The sequence below is a fragment of the Geotrypetes seraphini genome, chromosome 9, assembly GCF_902459505.1.
Source record: "Geotrypetes seraphini chromosome 9, aGeoSer1.1, whole genome shotgun sequence".
In the NCBI taxonomy this organism is placed as follows: Eukaryota; Metazoa; Chordata; class Amphibia; order Gymnophiona; family Dermophiidae; genus Geotrypetes; species Geotrypetes seraphini.
The window spans coordinates 103913205-103935151 of record NC_047092.1 but is presented as its reverse complement, the minus strand read 5'-3'; the positions used below and the strand labels follow the sequence as shown (position 1 = coordinate 103935151).

Sequence of the window (21947 nt, the reverse complement as noted above, 5' to 3'; positions counted from 1 at the left end):
TGTACATCTAGCTTACCCTTAAATCCTAGAATGGTGGATTCTGCAATTACCTCTTTTGGGAGAGCATTCCAGGTGTCCACCACTCGCTGCATGAAACAGAACCTCCTGATATTTGTCCCCCCCATCAGCTTCAGTCCGTGCCCTCTTGTCTGTGTCACATTGGACAATGTAAAAATCAGGAACAGGAACTTTACCAGTTTAAAAATATGAACCACATTTTTTGGTAGTTTTAAAACAAAAACAAAGCTTAACTACATGAACAAAACCAAAAGCTGGAAAACCTAAAACAGTTTATATACAGTGTTCTCCCCAGAAATTTTTTCCAGCCGGGTGGCATGAAAAAGTAGCCGGGTGGGGTGGGGCGGGGAAATTTGGTAGTGGAAAAAATTAAATGTATACTATTTTTATTAGTTAATTATTATTATTTTCCAATGCTCGATATGACCTCCTTTTTTAAGGTTTGACACTTGTGCCAGAATATTTTTACTAAATCTAAGAAGTATCCAATTCTAGAAGTGAATAATTAGATATTCACCCTCTTTCAAATGGTATAGAGGTTTAAAAAAGGTTAATGTGTTAATGAAGTCATTAGGTTCAATCTAACCATTTATTTTTGCATGAATTTAAACAACTAAAAAAAAAAGATAAATATAGCTTAACCAGTCATACAAGAAATGGCTGTACAACACCTCTAATAATGTTTTGATCACTAGGTTCCTTCCTGAGGTCTCACTGAGGATATGAAATAGATGCTATCCCCACTTCCAGACCTCTTCCACATAATTTATGGAGAGGTGTTACTGAGCCTTGAAGGGCACCTGTGTGATTGATCTTTATCTGCTTCTTTTTTATTTTGCTATAGTGCAAAGTAAGAGCTAGGGCAAAACAGTATAGGTAAAGATGCAGGTAATAATTAGCGATGTATTAAAATATTTTATTTTTATTTGCTTATAATGTCATTTGAAAGCTGCTTGATGATAATACAACTTTAATTTAATTCTTTATAATGTGTGTGTCTGTGTGTTGGGGGGGACAACACCTACGTCAACAGTAAAGTTAGAATAGGGTCATTAAATCCAGTGGTGTACCTAGTATATATGACAGCCAGTGCTAATCATTTTTTTAACAACCCCCTCCTCTATATAAAAAAAGATATTTTTAGTAATATTCCTTGAGTCACACAATAAGGGTGCATCTAGGAAAAGGCAGCATCTTAAACACTGCAGTGAGCACTAGAACACCAACACACGCATTGTAAAACTAAACAAACCAGATCCTACACATTCAATTGATCCTGTAGTCGATGCTAACAGAAAGCCATGTCCTTTTCATACACACAGAACACAGATACACCCTCACCCAATATGGAATAATCACAAACTAAAAATAGAAATATGTAGAAACCAGACTCTTCATACAATGCAACACCACAGAAACAGTGACACATGTCCCCTAATACTGTGCAAAATATAAAGACAGTAGATGTAAATTTGAAAAAAACTTATACATAACAGTCACCACTTTACAAATTAACAAATAGAAATAAAACAAATAATGAGAAATATGAAAATACCATTTTATTGGACTAATCCATTTTTCAATTAGCTTTCAGAGGCCAAATCTTTCTTCAAGACAGTACAGTATACAGCTGTTATGGTATTCTGTCCTGATCTGAGAAAAGGGGTTTAGTCCCCCCCCCAAAATTGCCTTATTTCCATTTCCTATTGATAAATTTTAATCAATACAGTTTCAATACTACTTGATTCTACGTAAAGCAAAAAAAATATTTTTTTTTCTACCTTTTGTCGTTTCTGCTTTAGTCATCTTTCTATTCAGCATTTGTCCTTGCTCCCTTCCATGCAACATCTGTCCTCTCTCTTTGCCCCTTCCACCCAGCCTCTATCCTCTCTCTACCCCTTCCATCTACTGTCCACCCTATCTCTGCCCCTTGCATCCACTGTCCACCCTTTCTGCCTTTTCCATCCAGTGTCTGCCCTCTCTCTATTCCATGTGGTATCTTCCCTCTTTCTATGTCTCTTCAGTAAACTCTATATCCTGTGCCCTTTCTCTCCTTTGTACATGATTTATTTCAGCTTCAACCCCTCTCCATTTTTTGTCTCCACCCCTTCCCTATGCTCTGGCATCTCTCTCTTCTCCTTTCCTTCCTTCCTTGCCACTCCATGGTCTGACATCTCTATCTCCTTCCCTTCTCTCTCCCCCTCTCCAGTATCTGCCTCTCTCTTTCTCTCCATCTTTCTTCTGTGAGGAGATCATGTTGATCTTCAACACTGAATAATTCTTCCATATTCCCCATATCACTGTACTGTAGTCTGGTCCAGAGACTGCTTTGGCACTATTACATGGGTATGCATCAGCTTTCCACACAGAATGCCACAAGTCTCTATTTCTTGTACTGTGTTTATATCTGCCAGCAGCAGAAACTTGTGAGACAGATCCCTTGGCAATACTACACTTCGGAGCCCTTTGACCATCTGGTTCTGTATGGCTGCAGGCTTTAAAGCTCTGTTTACTGGAGGAGACTGTCCAGCATACATAGTTGCATCACTCTTAAGGATCTGATCAGAGATTACATTAGACAAGGTGGTATTTTTAGGCAAGGAAAAACAGGACATGTTCTCCTCAATCTGCTCAAATGCCCTTTAATGTTCGTCTGATCTCGGGCTAAATCTTGCCTCCTGAGTTAATCTTCAAAGGAGAGCGGAGTGAGAGCCAATATCGGCAGTGAGATCCATTTTGGGCCGCATGTTGTGCAGGGCTGGACTAAGGCAAGTTGTAAGCTTCCTTCCATCGCTGACCTATCTTCCATAAGTCAGCAACGGAGGGAAGCTTAGAACTCGCTGCTCTTGCTTGCTTCGGGCCTTCCTCGTTGCCGGGTCCTGCCTTTACGGAAACAGAAAGTAGGCAGGACCCGGCAGCGAGGAAAGCCCGAAGCAAGCATGAGCAAGTTGTAAGCTGACCTGTCTCCTATAGCGAACCCATGCTCCGGGGCGTGTGCATGCCGACTTCCCTTCTCTTCCCCCTTCGGGACGTGACTTCCGGTTTCGGAGGGAAGCGGCATGCACTTTAGAGCCCAGGAGCATGGGTTCAAGTCGCTTGCTGGCGTTAAAAACTAAAAAAAAAAAAAAAAAGTCAGGCTCCTGCGATTCAGGCTGTGCCTAGTCAGCCCGGTAAATCTCCAAGCCGGTGAGAAGGTTTTTTTAAAAAAATGTTAAGCAGAAGGCGGCGGCAGCAGCAGGATTGCGATCGAGATTACAGCCGGACGCTCATCTAAATTAGCTGGGCGGAGCGCCCGGCTGAAAGACCCTGGGGAGAACACTGATATATTAAACTTGGAATATTGTTGTAGAGTAGAATAGCTGTTAAAGTCAATCCAAAACCAACTCAATATAGTGTTGTTCTAAGAAACAGAATTGCTTCTGCTAGATCCTCTTTCATAGAAGCTCTTAAATCTGACTTGATTATTTTTAGAGCTGAAAATATCTTTCAACACTGACTTGGGTGGGTGGCATTGCTGTTACGGTTCTAGCCACATCACTAATAATCTCAGGATAAACAAGGATGACTTCTATAGTCAGTTTCGATGAGCAATCATACTTTTCTACTTCTTTTAATTCTTTAAAAACCTAATGCTGGAATCTCTTTATTTGGAACATTTTCTGGTCATTTATCTTTCACGCATATGCGACGTCGCTTTACTGTTGAAAGTTCCATTTTGTCCAAGTAGGAGTCAAAGTCTAATTCTTCATTTGAAGAGGATGATTCTGAGTTACCAGTGCTTATAGCTTCATCCAGTGGTGGTGTTTCAGGTAGTAATCCCTTCATGTGAACTGCTACATCATAGAGGGCCTTTTTTGCAGTATCAGTCTGGTCATCGCTCAACAAAATTTTGCTCATTAGATCAACATAAATAGCAGCGAACAAGATTTGATTATCCAGTAAGAGATTCTCTCTTTTCTTCATTGAAGACACAATGCCTTTAAGCTATTAACCCTCCACTTTTGTTCAAGCAATATATCAAGTTCTTCTATTTTAAGAAGATTTTCCAGTGCTTTTACTTGTGCCCACTAGCTTTCAGTTAATAAAACATTTTCATTGTCCAGTTCTTTAAGAAAGTCTTTTAATTCAAGCAAACACTACCATCAAATAAGTGGTTCCCCATTGTGTTGTTTGATCCAAAATGGCTCCTTTTCTTGCATGTCTTTTCAAAATGGCATCTGTTTTAGGGGTCCTGGCTGCAACATGTACTTGCCTCAATTTGTCAGAGAGCTGCATGGTGATCTTTCAATTCATCTCTTATTGCAAGTTGCAGAGTATGAACAGCACAACGCATATGTTGAATAGTAGTATGCTTAGATGCTTCTTCAACAATGTTATCCAAAATGTTACCATTCTCTTTGCTTTCACTTTCTCCAATACTTGCAGAACTGTCTTCCTCTAATATCTGTCACTTTCTTCATTTTCTCAATTGTGCTCAACGTATTAGAAGCATTATCTGTCACAATATATAGAATTTGTTCCTTTTTAATTTCAAAATCTTCTAGAACATCCTCCACTAACTTCTGAAGATAGTCACTGGTGTGATGTGCCTAGGTATCCTTTAATCCCAAGGTTCATGTTATTGTTTTATTATTTTCATCAACAAATCTAACATTAATAGCAAAATAATTGACTCTGTGACATGTGCATGCATCCATTTTTATGAAGACGAAATGTCCCTTCAGACCTTTTCGTAGTTCTTCCTTTTTACATTTGGCCTCTTCAATTACAAGTTTCCTTATGCTTTCTCTTTCCAGAGAAACACAAAGTTTTTTTAGCCATTTCTCCATTTAGGCCTAAAAAGGCTGGCTGCGAAAAGAAGGATGGTATTTACTACCATTTCAGTAATGTGGTATTTGAATTTTTCTGGTGGCATTGTTATGGTAACTTTGTCAGATATAAAGAATCTTGTTAGTTGTGTTTGGTCTCCAGTAGATGGAATATTTTCATTGATATCTTTCTCATTCACAACATTTTAGGATGAAAACGCTGCAAGTGTCTTTTCAAATTTGATGCTCTTGTAGGTGTATTTTTGTTAGACCCATTGAATCTGCTGATTTTTGCATCACATTGTTTTTCACCATCATAAGAACATAAGAACGCCTTCACCGGATCAGACCAAGGTCCATCTAGTCCGGCGATCCGCACACGCGGAGGCCCATTTAGGTGCTCCTTGTTGGAGACCTGGATTTCCCGTATCCCTCAATATGATTTGCAAGAAGGTGTGCATCCAACTTGCGTTTGAAACCCAGCACAGTATTCTCTGCCACCACCTCCTCCGGGAGAGCATTCCAAGCGCCCACCACTCTTTGTGTGAAACAGAACTTCCTGACATTTGTCCTGCTGCCATTCAGTTTCAGGTTATGACCTCTTGTCCGTGTCACATCTGAAAATGTCAGTAATGTTGCTTCCTGGTCAATTTGGTCAAAACCTTTTAATATTTTAAAAGTCTCTATCAGATCCCCACGCAGTCTTCTCTTTTCGAGGGTGAACAGTCCCAGTTTTCCGAGGCGTTCCTTGTAGCTTAAATTCTCCATGCCTTTGACTAGTTTCATGGCTCGCCTCTGCACCCTCTCCAACTGAATTTTATCCTTCTTAAGGTATGGAGACCAGTGTTGGACACAGTATTCTAAGTGTGGTCTGACCATTGTTCTGTAAAGTGGCATTATAACATCTTCCGACCTACTCGTGATCCCCTTCTTAATCATGCCTAACATCCTATTTGCTTTCTTCGCTGCCGCCGCACATTGAGCCAATTTCTTTAGGGTTCTGTCTATCAGCACCCCCAAATCCTTTTCTTGTTCGCATTTGGCTAATGTCACCCCCGACATCTTGTATTCATGTTCTTTGTTTTTCTTTCCCAGATGCATCACCTTGCATTTGTCTATGTTAAAATTCATCTGCCACTTTATCGCCCACGTTTCCAGCTGATTTAGATCCTTCTGAAGTCCCTTTGAGAGCCAACCGCCCGATATTGTTTTGTATCATCTGCAAACTTGATTATATTGCATGATGTTTCCTCTTCCAGGTCATTTATAAAAATATTGAACAAGATGGGCCCAAGAACCGAGCCCTGGGGCATGCCGCTGGTCACCTTTTCCCAGTCTGAGAATTTCCCATTTATGGTTACCCTCTGCGTTCTGTTCTCTAGCCAATTTCCGATCCATCCGTGCACTTCTCCTCCTATTCCATGACTTAGTAGTTTACTCATAAGCCTTGCGTGTGGAACCTTGTCAAACGCTTTTTGGAAGTCCAAGTAAATTATGTCCACTGGATCTCCACTATCTATTTGCTTGTTAACCTTCTCAAAGAATTGAAGTAAATTTGTCAAACATGACCTCCCTTTCCTGAAGCCGTGTTGACTAGCTCTCATTAGGTTGTGCTTTTCCAAGTGTTGTACAATGCGGTCTTTAATTAGTGCTTCAATTATCTTCCCAGGAACCGATGTGAGACTTACCGGTCTGTAGTTTCCTGGTTCACCTCTTGATCCTTTTTTGAAAATTGGGATGACATTTGCTATCCTCCAGTCGTCTGCTATTTGCCCGGTTCCAATTGACATGTTAGCTAAGGATTGTAGTAGTTACCCAATTTCTATCTTAAGTTCCTTTAAAACTCTCGGGTGAATCCCTTCCGGTCCAGGGGATTTATCACTTTTTAGTTTGTCAATCTGAAAGTAAATCATGTCCAACTCCACATTTATTGTTGTTAGACTCTCCTCTATGCCTCCGGTGAATACTCTCCCAGTGTCTGGCTTTGTTGTAGTGTCCTCGTTTGTGAAGAATACATTGGCACATGTAATGTTTCCCATCACTTGATAATGTAAAAGTGCTCATAAACAGCAGACTTCATTGTGTTTCTTGACAGACTTTTTGCCATTGTGAATGAGGTGCCGCTTTCACTGAAATATAGATATAAAATATGTTATACTAACTAGCATATTCTTTGATTTAAATACAAACATACTCATAGTCCTGCACTATTGCTAACAGACATACATACAACACGACACTATATACACAAATAAGCTATAGCCCTCCACTAAACTTAGACATAATTTGTCCTATACAGAAAAACATGCACAAACATATATACTATACACACAACACAGAGCCTTACATTTTATTCAGAAACATACACACAATATGCACTATACACAAACATTCATACATTCCTGCACCATACACACAAACATACGCATAGCCCTGCAGTTTTATCCAGAAACTGCACACAGCCTTCCATCATAGTACACACAAGCAGCCATGCAGTTTTAAAAAAACATGAACACTTACAGTTGAATCTGAAAAGCTGTTCCTCCAAGTTCTTCTAAGCTCTTTTAGCAGACAGAGGAAGTTGAGCAGACTCTGCTGCCTTTATCCGTATTTGCTGATCTACTGCTGAAGACAGGGCAGTGGGAGGCTCCAGGGCCAGGTGGGCCATTTAACTAACTTCCTAGTATTAGGTGGTGTGCAAAATTATGTTAAAGTTCAGCTCTGGATCGGAGCACACAGTATATGGAGAGTGCAGACAGGACACCTGAACACACATCAGGTCATAGCGCTCACCTATACCTACATCATTACACTTGTTTGCACTCAAATTAACTTGTTAAAACACATATCTGAAATAAAATGAAAACACTTTTTGTAATGTACATAATCCAGATTACAATAATGTGACTGTCAAGTTATATAATAGCTCAGCTGAACTTCACACTAGTAGAAATACAACTATGCACTGGGCTTTATTCTTACATCATAGAAGTACTTAACACATTGTTGTGGGAAACAAGTAAACACGTTTTTTCGGATACTATCACTAGACAAAAGTCGGTTTCTACAAATTAGTGCTGGGGTGCGGCAAAAGTGTAAATATGGCTATTCCATGAATTAAAAATACGCATTAGACGTTAGGCAGTGAAAAGATATCTGACGATTTGTGGAATTAGGGTCAGAAGGGAGACCAAAATTGTAAATAAAATAGTGATAAATGTAGTTGTCTTTCCTTAAATTTCTTCAGTATAAAAGAGTAGTTTAAAAAAAAAATTTTAAATTAACCTTGAATATTGTAATTGTTTATAACAAAATAATTAAAAAATGTGTTCATATTATAATAAAGAATTCAATATAAGAAAAGAAACTGAAAGTTGTATTCAAAAATAAGCAATGGTTCAGAAGTTACAGCTGTTTTACACAAAATGTAATTTCCCGTGCAACATTTAAAAAATTTGCCCGCTTTTCGGCATAGATCGGTGAAAAATGCCCACAATCAATGTGTTAATTATGACTATTGTTTGTGAAATGGGACATTTGAACTTATATTTTTTTATTATGATTTAAATTTATCAGGAATCAGTCGGTACATTTTTATTTTATTTTATTTTTTATTCATTATCATATTATTCACAAGTAATACAACTTGTTAAAGCAATACAGAGTCATAATCCATTATATATAAAAAACCAAAAGAAGAAATATTCACATTACTGTTAAAACAAAACCCATTCTTAATGGTTATAACTCTTTCATAGACCTCAAATTAGAAGAACGATCCAGTTACAGGGAAATAATCAAAGAAAAATTACAAATTATGAATTAAGAAAAAGGCTTAATACGTCTACCCCCGGATTTTATTTTTTGGTGCTAGATTCTTCACCTTAGATGATCAGGTATGTAAAAAACATTTTTTAGACCCATATATTTAATTATACATTTACAAGGATAAGCTAAAGTAAAAGTAGCCCCCAACTTCTTTGTATCTTCTCGCATTGTTAAAAAAAGCTTACGCCTTTCTTTTGTCGGTTTTGTAACATCATGGTATAGCCATATATGTTGACCACAGAAAGGTGTACCTATTTTTTTAAAGAACAACCTTATAATTGAATTAAGATCTTGCTCAAATATAAAGTTTACAATTAATGAAGCTCTGTCCTTTATATCCTTGAAAGATTCTTCCAAAACTGCTGTTAAATTTTGTAAATCAATTTCATCTGGTAAATTCCCAGAAAGTGGTATATTTCCGGAGACAAGTACTTCTTCCAAACCAGTGTTTCTTTTTAATGTTGATAAAAAATAAGCCTTGTTTATAGGAGGTAATTTATCTGGTGGAAAAGACAAATTCTCCACCAGAAATTTTTTAAAGACATCTATCGGTAACATAGAAGGAATTTTTGGACAATTCAGTATTCTTAAATTAAGACGGCAATTATAATTTTCAATCATTTCTATCTTGTGAGATATGTTAGTCTGATCTCTAATTATAGTAGAAATGGCATTTTTCAAAGGAATAGTCTCAGAGTCTATCTTTAAGCATTCTTGTTTCACTTTTTCAATATTTGGAGTAAAGGAGTCTACTTTGGTTACCAGTACTTGAACATCTGAAGCCGTCTTTTCCACCTTCTCTTCCGTTCTCCTTATGGACTCCAGGAGGATATCCAGGGTGTTAGCAGGAATTCTTCCTGAGGCTTCGGTTCCCTCAGGGCTCTTACTCCCCTGATCTCCAGACAAGAGTGTAGCTCTGCCCGCTACCTGCTCTGGAGCAACTCCCTCCTCCCCTCCGGGGAACGAGTCACTGCTCTGCCGCCCGCTGGCAGAGCGGTGCAGAGATCGTTGGCAGTGACAGAGATGTCTCCAGGTCCAAGGGCTTGAGTGCTCCCTCACTCGAAGCCGCTACAGAAGTCTGCCGCCAAGGGGAAGTCCGAGCGTCGGCGGTGTTCCGTGGCTCTAAAAACTGCTGAAGTGTCTGCTGCGTCGGAGAGGAGGTAAGGGCCACCGGTTGAGATATCCTCACGGCCCCTTTCCTCTTAGTATGGGGCATAGTACAAAACTTGGAAAAAGCAGTAGATTTTGAAGTAAAAAGTAGACAGCCGGGACGCCGCTGCTATACGTCCACCATCTTGGATCGTCCAATCTCTGGAGTTGGTACATTTTTATCAACTTCGACTCCAGGTATCCAAAATTGTGTCTGACTCCTCAACTCCGACTCCACAGCCCTGAGATCCTGGGGTAAGGGATGTTTGGGATTGACAGATATTAAAACTTAATGATCAAATATATACAGATATTAAGACTTAAGGCCTCTTTTACAAAGCCGCGCTAGCGGCTGCGCTGCGCTAATGGCCCCAGTGCCCATAGAGATTTAAAGGGCTTCGGGGCTGTTGCTGCGCAGCTTTGTAAAAGAGGCCGATAATGATCAAATATATACAGATACTAATTTTGAGAGAGACTGAGTATTTTTAGCCCCTACATTTAAACTAATCTCATACATGCACGTTTATTTGTACGCATTGAAGTATTTGACATTGCGTATACAACAAACCTTAATAAAACTTGAAACTACATATCTGCTTGTACAATAGATGTTATGGCCAATCCTAATAGAGCAATAGGCAGGTTCCTGGAGTAGCCTAGTGGGCGGTGTAGTCGATCATAGAGATGGGGACTCAGGCCCATACTCCATTCTGTCTACTGCATTTACTGTGGAATATGTGAACCTTTGAAAAATAACCCTAATTCCATTGTACTTACATATAGCTGACATAAGGCTATTGGTATAGTGCAGGGGTCCTTGAGAGCTGGAGACAGGTCAGGTTTTCAGGATATCCACAATAAATATTGTCACAAGCCTGACTCTCATTATGGCCTTGTGCCAGTTAAGAGCCCCAGAAATCGCCAGATAAAAATGGTTAGGGCTGACCATTATGTCCCTGCTGGGCAGGACCAGGACCAGGAAGTGCAGGCTGAGTTTAGGCAGGACTCAGTACTAGCCCTGGGAAAAACAGTTTGGCCCCTTTAAATTCTCCATCTTGGAAACTGCTGAACAAGCAGGGTGGAAGGCAGCCTCAGGTGGAGAAAGCCCTTCCCCCGTGTAGAGCTGGGTGTGGCACAGCGGCTCTGGAGTAGAGAATGACATGGTGGCGGTTTACCCGCGGCCACCGCATTTTAGCCGCGGGTCACCCGCCGAAAACGGGGAAGAAAACTAGCAGTCGCTGCGGCGACGGGGACAAGGCCATTCACCGCCCGCGGGGCGGTGAATGGTCTTGTCTCCGCAGTGAGGTATCAAGGATCGCGCGGTCCCCGCAGCCACCGCCCGCCCGCCCGTAGCATTTAGCCAGCTCCCTCCCTCCACCTCACCTTAAATTTCGAGTTTTCCGGCTTCCTTTTTTCCGAGCCGCACGTGTTCAAAAATCCGTGCACGCGCGGCTGCGCGAGTCAATCAATCTTCTCCTCTGACGCAACCGGAAACAGGAAGTTGCAGGAGAGGAGAAGTTTGATTGACTCGCGCAGCCGCGCGTGCACGGATTTTTGAACACGTGCGGCTCGGAAAAAAGGAAGCCGGAAAACTCGAAATTTAAGGTGAGGTGGAGGGAGGGAGCTGGCTAAATGCACGGCTTTTTGAACGCGTGCGGCTAGGGAAAAAGGAAGCCGGCAAACTCGGAACGAATATAAGGTGAGGTGGAGGGAGGGTGGGGGCTGCTGGACCATTCTTCATTACTTTGCCATACTAATTCCATTCTATGTTAGGTGCCACGGACTCAGATTCGAGTCCTAGCAATGATGAGTTAAAGATCCCAAAAGAAGCCAACTTCTAAATCCAGTGGTTAGAGCTACACTACACTCCTTGTGACCCTGGGCAAGTCACTTAATCCCTATTGCTTCTGACACAATGGGCAGTTCCAAAGACCAGGACTGGCCAGTGTCAAAGACAGGATGCTGAGCTTGATAGACCCTTAGTCTCCACTGTTTTTAGTGATCAACAAAGTTCTATGTTTCTATAATCACCCTAATTCTGTTATCATTGGACTAGATATTCAAAATGATTTAAATGGCCAGGACAGGCTCCTGGCTGTTCAAATCATCTGTCCAGGGCTAACCAGGCATTTTCAATCTTCATGTTCAGCCCAAATGGTGTCACACATTCAGCAAAAATACCCAATGTTGTTCCTCATAATTTAAATATTGCTCATAGAAGGAACAACATTGGGTATTTTTGCAAATGGAAGTTGGAGGGTTAATTCCCTTGAAACAGCCAATTGAGTGAAACATGAATTCATGCTGGGACACAAGATAGGTTGAATTTGTTTTGAATTTAAAAAGAAAAATGATCAATGAAGAATACTATAATGGCAAGAAAATATAATGATAAAACAGCAACTAATTTTGCCTATTTTTATATATTAAAAAAGTACTACATAAGGTGAATGTCCATATTGCTGTCTGTTGTTCTGCTGAGCACTGGCATTGAAACAGCAAAATGCATTTATTGCATACTTGTCCTCTGTCGGAAACATTATGGTGGTATATTAGTTGTGTTAATAAAAATTTATAAACAAAGCCCTGCCAGCTGAACATCTCTTTCTCTAGTTCAGCAGCAGGAACTTTGATTTATAAGAATGGAATACGCTAAATATTAGAGTACTAAGGCTTATATGGATGCTGCGGGGACGGTGACGGGGCGGTGAATGGGATGGCAGTGGCGGTGACGGGGCGGTGAAAGGGATGGCAGTGACGGTGACGGGGCGGTGAATGGAATGGCGGTGACGGGGCGGTGCAGAGGATGGTGGGCCGGGGACGGGGCGGTGATGGGGACAGATTTTTTCCCCGTGTCATTCTCTACTCTGGAGCACTTAGAGAGCTGGCTGTCTAGGAGGAGAGGGCAGTCAAAGGAGTCTCTCATGTTGGAAGAGCCTACACCTCCTCTAGAGCTCACTGATGTGGAAATGTTGAGCCCAGAGTTAGAAGAAGCAGCCCTGATAAACCAGGAACCTGAGGAAATGGACTGGAGTGCTTTGCCAGAATTTGTGCTTGCTGAAGAGATGGAAGTAAGCTGATTGAATTGTGGGCTTGTGTTTTGAAAAGTTTTCTTTTTGGTGAACCTTTTTTTTTTTTCTTTTGATGTTTGACTACTGGGACAATAATTTAACTATGGTGATGTTTTGAGGGAAATCACTGCTGTATAAGTGAATTCTTTGTGTATGATAGCAGAGGGAAGTGTGCTGGAAATTTACTCTGCTTGTTTGGAAGTTGTTTTTTTTTAAGCCAAAATGGCTACGGCAAGCTGACGCTTGGCTGCAGTGAGGAGCTACTTGCAGTGTTCTTCCTAGAGTGGGAAAACCCTGAAGGCTGGGGCAGGATCTGTGTGGAGGGATTTGAGGGTTCATTTTGTTCCTTGACCTGATAAGGAGCCATTCTTAGCAAATCCGCCAACCTTCTACTCTGGAGCTCTGAGGAGAAGGGAAGATCTAGGATATTGCAAGGTGATAAGTTTTTTGTTTTTTTTTATGTGTTGTTTGCATTGAGGACTACAAGAGACTGAATTAAGTTTTGTTGCAGTACTACTATAAGGAAATAAGACTTACCTGGGACATAAGGTGAACTGTTTTGAGTTCTAATAAGACCAGGCTTATGAGTGCAGCATTATTGAACTGTCAATTAATGTTACTGTTGTTTTGCACTTTTGTTTATTTCTTGCATGCTTTTGATCCTGACTGGATAACAAATAAACCTAAGTTTATCCTTTTGATACTTACCTGTGAAAGGCCATTCTGTTCAGTGTGCACAGTGTAAGCTATCCACCACAGGACTTCCTCCCGTTTGGGGAAACATGCCGGGGCTATTCAGTGGGTATGTGCCGGTCCCTGCTATGCCCTAAGGGACGGCCACGCTACAATATGCATGAGATAGATTTGCATCTCAACGAGGCAGTGCATGCAAATCCATCTCATACATATTCATTGTGGATATCCTGAAAACCTGACCTGGCTCCGGCTCTCGAGGACCGGAATTACTATAGTGTACTGTATAGTTGGGTCCAGTAAGTTTTGGGTGGGTTTTGGAGAGCTCACCATATAATATAAGGGGGTTGTGGTGGGATGTGTACCTAAGCCTTTTAATATGAAGATTGCTGCAGTTTCCCCTAAGGTGCTCTGCTGGGATATCTGTGTGGCCACAATCGGGATTTAGATCCCATTACAGCACTGAAACAGTAATAGCTGCACTGCTGGATCACCTAAAAAGCTTATTAAGCAAGGGCAATAGTGCATTGGTGCTCCAATTTGACCTCAGTAGCGTCTTTGACCTTGTAGATCATACCAATTTGTTGATCTGTTTGGATGCACTTGGTATTCACGGAAATGTCTATCCGTGGTTTAAAGGATTCCTGGAAACCAGACTCTACCGATGGGGTTAAGTGAGAAACTAACGGCATGGGTCAATGATTGGCTGAGTGGAAGACTTCAGAGGGTGGTGGTCAATGGCACCCTCTCTAAGACATCGGAGGTGACTAGCGGAGTGCCACAGGGCTCAGTCCTGGGACCATCCCTTTTTAACATATTCATAAGGGACTTGACCCGAGGGCTTCAGGGTAAAGTAGCGCTGTTTGCCGATGACGCCAAACTGTGTAATATAGTAGGTGAAAGCGATCTCACGGATGGTATGGCGCAGGATCTGATCAAGTTGGAAAACTGGTCCTCAACATGGCAGCTGGGCTTCAACACAAAGAAGTGTAAGGTGATGCATCTCGGCAGCAGAAATCCATACAGAACATACACCTTGAATGGAGAAACACTAGCTACGACCTCAGAAGAACGGGACTTGGGAGTAATCATCAGTGCAGACATGAAGGCTACCAAACAAGTAGAGAAGGCCTAATCCAAGGCAAGGCGGATGATGGGATGTATCAATAGAAGCTTCGTCAGCCGTAAACCTGAAGTCATAATGCCACTGTACAGAACCATGGTGAGACCTCATCTGGAGTACTGTGTGCAATTCTGGAGGCCACATTACCGTAAAGATGTACTTCGAGCTGAGTCAGTCCAGCGAATGGCCACTAGGATGGTCTCTGGACTCAAGGGTCTCTCATACGAGGAAAGACTGGGCAAGTTGCAGCTCTACTCTCTAGAGGAGCGCAGGGAGAGGGATGACATGATTGAGACATTTAAGTACGTCACAGGTCGTGTTGAGGTGGAAAATGACATATTCTTTCCTAAGGGACCTTCAGTCACAAGGGGGCACCCGCTCAAACTCAGAGGAGGGAGATTTGGTGGTGATACCAGGAAGTATTTCTTTACAGAAAGGGTGGTGGATCACTGGAACAAACTACCGGTGCAAGTGATCAAGGCCACTAGCGTGCTCGACTTAAAGAATAAATGGGACATCCACGTGGGATCTCTACGTGGGTCGAGCAGCACTCTGACTTAATGGGGTGGGACAGTAGAGTGGGTAGACTTGATGGGCTTTAGCCCTTTTCTGCCGTCATCTTTCTATGTTTCTATGTTCTACCAAGTTAGGTTTTAAATTCAGCTCTGTTAGATTTGGAAAAATCCATGTGGTGTCCCTCAGGGATCTCCTCTTTCACTCACATTATTTAATGTTTACCTCTCATCGTTAGAATTGTGTCTAAGTAGTAGCTGACGACATTACTATCATTATACCCTTTAATTCAGCTTTGTCTCAGATTACCACCAAAATTGAGCCTATAATGAAACAGATACCACTTGGATGCAGCAATTTAAACTCAAACTCAATTCTGACAAAATTAAGTTTTTTGTGGCGTCTCCTAGTAAAATTCTTTCTGAACCCTCCATTCCTTAGCAACAGCAGCATATGAATCTAGAGACCAATGGGATAGCACACATCTACCAGCAGGCGGAGATAGAGAAACTGATTAACAGGTGGTCCTATTGGCTGACGCTCCTCCTGTATCTTCAGTATGCTTTATCTCCCAGCAGGTGATGGTCGCTATTCAGCTAGCTCCTGAATTCTGGCTATGACTGGAAAATTATTTCTGCCTGTTGAGGTTTCTCTTCAGTGAGACTGCCATTCTATTTCTCCTGTTGAAGTTTCTCTTCATTGAGATGAAAATTTTATTTCTCCTGTTGAGGTTTCTCTTCAGTGAAACAGGGGTGTCCGGCTGAACGATGCCGGCTTTAGGGGTTACACCTGGGCCCCCCAGGTCCCTGCCTCACCCTCCCTCCATTGCTAGAGGATCTGACTGGGTCTCGATTTTATTTTTTTTTTCTTCTTTCCCTTCATTGTTAAAAAAAAAACAAAAAAAAGCAGGGAGACCACAGTTGCTACATTCTGCCCTGTTACTGGCTTCAACCGGTCCTAACAACAAGCTTGTGAGTATGTCTGTGTTTTTTTACTGTTGTTTGACCTTCAGGTTCTGTTTGGGAGTCTTAGTACTGTGGGTTCGGTCATCGTATGTTTAAGGAATGGATATTTTATTGAGGCTAAGTTTTATGACTAGAAATCCGTTGAGGGAGCTGGGACTTTCCCGCCCTTTGCATGCACACGCTTGGTTTCCTTGTTGGTTTCAGCGCAGCAGTAGCGGTGCAATTTCATGCTCGCACTTGTTCTCCTCATTGGGTTTCAGTGCAGCAGTAGTAGTCCTGTTTATTCCAAGGCTCTCTTTCGTCGGTGTTTGTCACGGCCATGTGCAGCTGATTGTGCAAGTGCCGGTTTATAGCAGGGTGCATGAGATGGGACATGTTTTTTCCGGCGCTGTGGGAAGCACCGCACCATTCTTCTAGTTATTCCCCGAGTCTGATTTTATTTCTATGCAGGCCGCGACAGGGTAAATTTTGCAGGGCTTGAATCCGACTATGTTTCTAGGAGCGTTGATGCAGCGGCCATGCGCGCTGGCACTTGCTACACTTTTTAAAACCAGTAATCGGCCGGGACATAGGCCGGAAAAGCTCTGCAAGGTCGAAGGCGCGGGGCCCCAGCCACGCGGCCGACCCAGTATCGGAAGGAAAAATTTTTAATTTTTTTAATTTTTTTTGAAAAAAGAAATCAAAGAAAGAAATAAATGCACAGGAGAGCCAAAAGAACTCAACCCGCGGCAAAACAGAAGGCAAAAAAGAGATTCAATGGGCGCAAATTGAAGATAGACTTCTCAGCTCCGCGGAAGAAAAAGAACTAAGCTGTCAGGTGGAGAGACTGCAGGTTGGGATGAAGTAGAGACCCCTGATGCTGAGTAAGCAGTGAAGGAAACACTGGAAGTAGGTACGGTTCCCTGCTGCTGAGTTGAAGTAGAAGGGAGAACCAAGGTTGCCTGGGCCACCGAGGAGCTATCAGAATCATGGTGGCATGTTCGGACTTCAGCTTGACCAGAGTCTTTTGAATGAGAGGGAATGGTGGAAACGCATACAGAAAGCGATTCCCCCAATCCAGCAGAAAAGCATCTGCCTCGAGGCGATGAGGAGCGTAGATCCTGGAGCAAAACTGAGGCAGCTTGAAATTGTGGGGAGCCGCAAAGAGGTCTATCTGAGGCGATCCCCACTGAGCGATCTGATGAAGGGGCTTGGAATGGAGTGTCCATTCGTGAGGCTGGAGAAGACGACTCAGTTTGTCCGCCAAGACATTGTCCCTCCCCTGAATGTAGACAGCTTTGAGGAAGGCGTTGTGGCGGACCGCCCAATCCCAGACTCTGAGAGCTTCCTGTTCTAGTTCAGAAATTGATATACTGTATATTTGAGCTCATCCTAATGTTCATTTGCTCTGCAGACTGCTCTTATGACTATTGTATTTACTGTATGGGAACTCGGGGCCCGGAGTGGCATTGTTTTGTGATCTTTCACACCTTTGGGACCGCCTAGGGCGAACCTGAGGCTGTGACCACAACCATGCAATTGGGGAGAAGATTGGGAAAAGAGGGGGGGCTCCAGGGGGGGGGAGTCCTTGGCCTACGTGGTTGCTGCTGGTATTCTCTCGATTATTGGGAAGGGTGGGATCAGACCCTGCTGCGAGATTCCTGCACCTGACATTTATCATGGTACTGGTGCTGCTCGGGCAGGTCCTGAGCGTCATGTGGCTGCCCTGGGTATGGCTGGGAACCCGGGGTGGATTTTTTCCGCACTTAGCATTTTATATGTTTGTACTAGCCCTTTTTATACCTGCTGGCTAACACTTTGAGAATAGTATCCTGGAATGTTTCGGGCATTACCTCTCCCATAAAACGAACAAAAATTTTAACACAGCTCAAACGACATAAGGTCGACATAGCCTGTCTGCAAGAAACCCAACTTACAGACTTGGAACATCAGAAATTGAGGAGGTCCTGGGTAGCCGCAGTGCATGCAGCATCTTCAACTCATAAGCGGGCAGGGGTGACGATACTGATTAGTAAGACATTGCCTTACACTGCGAAAGTAGTAGCCTCGGACCCACAGGGCCGCTACCTCTTGCTGCAGTTGTCAGTAAGCACATATTCCTTTTACTTGATGAATGTATATGTACCTAATACCTATGACCATTCCTTCTTTGAGGGTCTAACTGCCATGCTTCTTGGGTGGGTTACTGATCCAGTATACATTGCAGGGGATTTCAATCAGGTGTTTGACCCGACTTGTGATCGTTCTCAGCCGGGACCTGGTGCGAGTATATCTCATACCAGAGGGCTGCCCTATCTTTGCGCCACTTTAGATCTGGTGGACCCGTGGAGAATTCTCCATACCACTGAACGGGATTACACACACCGCTCCAGAGCACATAACACACAATCTAGGATAGATTACATCCTTACCACTCGCAGAGCATTTCTAAATATGGATGCAGCGGTAATAGGCCCGGCGGTGATTTCAGATCACGCGATGATCTGGCTAGATGTGAATGTGGGCTTCGGTTTACGCGGACCTGTACGTTGGCGCTTCCCTAGTTATCTATTTTCTGATGACCATTTCAAAACATACCTAACGACTAAATGGGATGAATTCCTAGACTTTAATGGTCTGCATAGCAATGAACCGATACTGTTTTGGAGCACGGCTAAGGTGGTGCTCAGAGGAGATTGTATAGCTTATGTAATAGCGTGTAATCGCCGTTTGTCCCGGGGAATACTGCGGTTGGAAAAAGAACTAGCAAGCGCTAAGCGTCAATATACCCTTTTCCCGACCCGCCACGCTAGGGAACACTTAGCTTCCGTGGAAACGACCCTCAACTCCTACATACATGAGCGCATGGTGAAAATGCTCTTGTATCAAAAATTTTGCTACCATCGCTATGGAAATCGGGCAGGGAAGTTATTAGCCCGCTTGACTTCCCAGGTGCGGGGTCACCGTTATGTTTTGGGATTGAGGGATAGTACGGGCCAATTTCAACACACTACTGAACACATTGCACAAATTTTTCAGTCCCACTTCGGGAAGATATATGGGCGCCGGGACTCGGGACCTAAACCCCTTATTAAGGACTATTTCACGGATTCCGGTTTACAGCCGCTCTCTGACTCGGATATTAGGTTTCTTAATGCACCCATCACCTCTAAAGAACTACATAAAGCTATCCACAATCAACAAAATTTTTCGGCTCCAGGGCCGGATGGCTTTACGGCAGAATTTTATAAACTGCTCTGAGGGCAGCTTAGTCCTTTTTTAAGGGACTATTACTCCCAGGTAATCCAGGATGAACATTTCCCAGGAGAAGTGAATGAGGCTTTAATCACGTTGATATTGAAGCCTTGCAAAGACAGTTCAGCTCCTGAGTCCTATCGCCCAATTTCTTTGCTGAATGTAGACATCAAAATCTGTCCAAAATCTTAGCTGATAGATTATCGACCCTTCTCCCCGATGTGATTGCATCCACACAAGTCGGCTTTGTACAGGGTAGACAAGCAGTACACAACGTACGTGAAGTATTGATAGCCTTAGCGCACACGCAATTCCATCACACTCCTATGCTTCTACTCAGTTTGAATGTGGCACAGGCGTTTGACCAGGTCAATTGGACGTACCTCTTTGAAGTGTTAAATTGTATGGGGATATCTGGCTGGTTCGCCTCGGCATTACGCACTTTATATTCCACTCCAACAGCAAGACTACTTGTCAATGACATTATTACTGACCCATTACCGATTGAGAGGGGAACTCGACAGGGCTGTCCCCTGTCACCGCTCTTATTTCTATTGTACCTCGAACCCTTTCTTCGCACAGTGTCTCAGGACCCCGAAATAGTGGGTGTGGACTTCGGGACTCATTAACTCAAAGTGTTGGCCTTTGCAGATGACCTATTATTTTTGCTAACTGACCCCGCTCACTCTGTTCGATATTTATTGCAAGTGCTTGACGAATTCAAATTTTATTCGTGATTTACGTTGAACTACCAGAAATCTATGGCCCTAGCTAGCCCCATGCACTACAACAGACATGGAGTGGTCACTTCCCATTTACGTGGGCTCAGACTTCAATTCGCTATTTGGGGGTACAGATCCCCCGAGACCTTACGACCCTGTACTCCAGCAATATCACCCCATTGCTTCAAGACACCTCACAACATCTACAGAATTGGTCCACTTTTCCCTTATCGGTGGCGAGCCGGGTAGCCCTTTTTAATATGGTGCTCTTTCCCAAATGGTTATATCGCTTTCAGGTTTTACCTCTGCTGCTGTCCCATGCCCATAACATTCGTTTAATGAAAGAGCTACAGCGTTTTCTATGGGGTGGTAAGCGACCACGTATGCCCTTGCTACGGATGTGTCTGCCCAGGGATAGGGGGGGCTATGGTTTACTAAATATACGTTGGTATGCTATGGCTTGTCAGATGAGACATATTAATGATTGGTTTAGAGGAACATCTGATTTTTCTGCTACACCACTGGAGTTATCTTTGCTGGCTCCGTTCCATGTGAGCTATTTTCTACATGTGGCTGATCCGAGGATGCGTCCTTTGGTGTCTCATTACCCCATTTTTACGCTGGCCAGAAGGACATGGAGATGGGTCTGTAAAACAGCCAAATTGTCTTCTAGGGTGTCTTTATATTTGCTATACTGGGCAATGGAGCTTTCCAGCCGGGCATGCAAAATGCCACCTTTCTTAGGTGGCAAGCACAATGTCTACAATATTTTTTTCACCTGTTTTCGGAGGAGGGGAGCCTGGTCACATTTGCCGAGCTGCAACGAACTTTTGACCTATAGGCTAATGATCTCTTCGCCTATTACCAGATCCGTCACTATGTTCAGTCCCTCCCAGTGTCTGCCCTTACTGAAGTCTGCAGGGAGGCGCTTTTGGAACTCTTCAGCCTTTCAGCCCAACAGAGGATTCCTCTACGATTTCATATTGTGGGGATCCGGGATTGCCAACCAAGTACGAATCTGGATATATTAGCGACAGCGTGGGCTGAGGACTTGCATTGTCAGTTGATTGCTCAACAGTTACAAGGGTCCTGAAGAACATTCAGAAGGTGTCACCCAATATTGCTCACTGGGAAATGCAATTGAAAATTGTTCTTATACTTTACATTCCACCGGAACGTGCAGTCCCGATGGGGATTACTGCGTCGCATTCTTGCCCGAAATGCAATCAGGCTCACGCATCTTTGAGTTACATGTTTTGGGCCTGCCCCGCAATCTAACAGTTTTGGAGACATCTTGGCCTATATACCACATCGCTTTGGGGAAGGCGATGGCTTCCGCAACCGAGGGCGTTATTTGGATTTTATAATATAGCCTCGCCCAAACCTAGGGGAATGTTAGCATTTATCTCCAGAGCCCTTTTGATGGGAAAAAAAGCCATCCTCACCAACTGGCTCTCCCATGATCCCCCGTCATATGCACAGTGGAGATCCCTAATGATAGTGCACGCAACACTGGAGAGACGCATGGTGGGAGACTTGACTCTTGGCCCAGGTCGCAAATTTTGTCAGGTGTGGGAGCACTTCTGCCAGGACCTCACACCGCATGCTCGCAGTAGACTTTTGAATCTTTAAGATTTTATTCCCACTCTCAACTGTTGGACTGGCCATGGATTCTTGGGGAGGGGAGGGAGGGATGGGAGGGGAACTGATTATATTGTTGAAAATGTTATTTCCTGAATGGTACTACTGTTTGTATTTGCTTCTTACTGCTGGAATAATAAAAATCATTTAAACATTAAAAAAAACCAAAACTAGCCTCTCTG

The 21947-nt window shown here is 43.0% G+C and overlaps 1 protein-coding gene across 2 annotated transcripts in view; it reads left to right on the top strand.

Annotated features, from left to right (window-relative positions):
- SRPRB (SRP receptor subunit beta) overlaps positions 1–21947 on the top strand; it is a 371725-nt gene that overhangs the window by 52195 nt on the left and 297583 nt on the right. The window lies entirely within an intron of this gene.